Source organism: Monodelphis domestica, chromosome 5 (genome assembly GCF_027887165.1).
Source record: "Monodelphis domestica isolate mMonDom1 chromosome 5, mMonDom1.pri, whole genome shotgun sequence".
Classification (NCBI taxonomy): Eukaryota; Metazoa; Chordata; class Mammalia; order Didelphimorphia; family Didelphidae; genus Monodelphis; species Monodelphis domestica.
The window spans coordinates 55,349,386-55,351,379 of NC_077231.1; the positions used below are offsets into that span (position 1 = coordinate 55,349,386).

A 1,994-nucleotide genomic window follows, 5' to 3' on the forward strand; every position below is an offset into this window, starting at 1 on the left:
GCGGGAGCGAAGGACGAGCCCAGGGGTAACTGCAAAGGGAAGCCGCGTAGCTGGCTAGCCAAGCCGGCCGAGGAGGTTTTTAAAGACAAGCCCAAGAAGGGGGCGGAGCTCCGGTAGGAGGCCGGCCCCCTCCTACCCTGTACCCCCTCACCCCCGCCTACTGGAGTGTCCCGCCGAGGTGTCCAGCTGGCACTGCGCACCCCCCTAGACCCCGACACTCTCCCAGCCAATCTCCGACACTGGGTCCCCCCTTAGGCGCTAGGGACCCGAGGTGCCGGGGGATTCCCCAGGCTCCTGGCACCCCCCGACTCTGGTGGCGACGCGGTGGCACTGAAACAAAGGATTCCCTCCACGCCTCCCCCACTCTCCTGCGGCTGCGGAAGAGAACGCATTTGGCGAAACCCCTGGCCCCAGGTCCGAGACTCCAGTCAGGCTGATGTCAATCGGGAGACATCTTCCCACGTTAGACATGCATCCATGCCTGGAGACATGCCAAGGCCTCTTGATTCCCTCCCATCAGGATGGGGGGAATGGCGAGAAATGACTGTAAGCTGGGAAATAAAGCAAAGCTAAACAAAGCCGCGCTTCCTTAGACACCATCCCATCCCACAGAAGCCCAAGCAGCAGCTGGCTTTCCTTGCTGGGAAGAAAAAAAAGGGACCAGACCGTGAAAACCCACAGATCCCTACGCGGCGGCGGCGGCGGCGGCGGTAGTGGTAGTTGAACAGACCCCAACACCCAGGATTCGCTTCAGCTCCCCTTTCTAAAGAGACCGATGCTGTCTGGAAGCCTAGAACCAGCCACCCTCAAAGTCAGCACCACGAGGGGCCTTTTCTTCTTCCTCTCTTCAGTTTCTCCCACGGGGGAAACTTCATTGAGAAAAAATGTGTTTGGTTTTCCTCCAGCCAAATATTTAGGTCTGTTTTCCAGCTTCTGGGAATCCACAACCGCCTGCTCTTGAAGAGACGTTTCACATCTAGACTAAATGTATGACATTATCGAAGTCCTGGAGTCTGCCAGTGCTGTGTTCCCTCCATTAGACAGAGCTTCCTTCAGCCAGGACTCAGCAATGCCAGGAGGGAGGAAGTTCAGGTTACCATCGGGAATTCCAGGAGGCAGACTCTTAATGCTGTACTTACAAAGCTCTTTACATAGAAAATTTCCTTTGATACTCCCAATAGCCTCATGCAGAGCCATAACTAGGATATTGTCAGAGTTTTGCTTCGTGCCAATCAGAGGTTAAGTGGTTTGCCATTTCCTTCTCCAGATCATTTTAGAGATGAGGAAACCAAGGCAAATAGTGTTAAATGACTTGTCCAGGGTCATGTAGTTAAGAATTATCTTGAGGCTAGATTTGGTCTTGTAATCCATTGTGCCCTCTAACTGCCTTCAATTTAATTTTTGTTGTTGTTGAGTCATTTCAGTCATGTCTGACTCTTCCTCACTCCATTTGGGATTTTCCTGGCAAAGATACTGGAGTAGTTTCCCATTTCCCTCTGCAACTCATTTTACAGATGAGGAAACTGAGGCAAAACAGGGATAAATGACTTGCCCAGAATCACACAAAAAGTTTCTGAAGCTGGATTTGAATTCAGGAAGATGAGTCTCCCTGACTCCAGATTTGACCCTCTATCTATCATGCCATCTAGCTGCCCCAGGCTCTGGACTAGGCAGATAGTAATGTCTGTAGGGAAAAGGGAACATATATGAAAGATTTTAGGGAAGTAGAATTAACAAGATTTGGCGACTGATTGAGCTTCCTCTTTGGAATGAGTCCATTAATTAGCTCCTGGGGTTGTAGCTAAGGAAAGTTCTCTGTAAGTCTTCAGTGTGCCAGGTGAATGTCAGCTCTGATATTCTAGTAGAGAAGTAACAGAGGCAGAAGGCTCCATTTTAGTGTCATGGATAAAAACTTAAGTAATAAAAAGCTGTACAAGTCTGAAATCACAGACAGTTCAAAATAACATCAGGTTGTCAATAAGCATTAAGTTCCT

General features: G+C 49.8%; 1 protein-coding gene across 1 annotated transcript in view; it reads right to left on the reverse strand.

The window, feature by feature from the left end:
* CSRP2 (cysteine and glycine rich protein 2) overlaps positions 1 to 1,372 on the reverse strand; it is a 30,678-nt gene extending 29,306 nt beyond the window's left edge. The window contains exon 1 of the mRNA XM_056798479.1: positions 1 to 1,372. This exon is cut by the window's left edge and continues 44 nt beyond it. The gene's annotated coding sequence lies outside the window, so the exon portion shown is untranslated.
* Between the last annotated feature and the right edge of the window lie 622 nt (positions 1,373 to 1,994).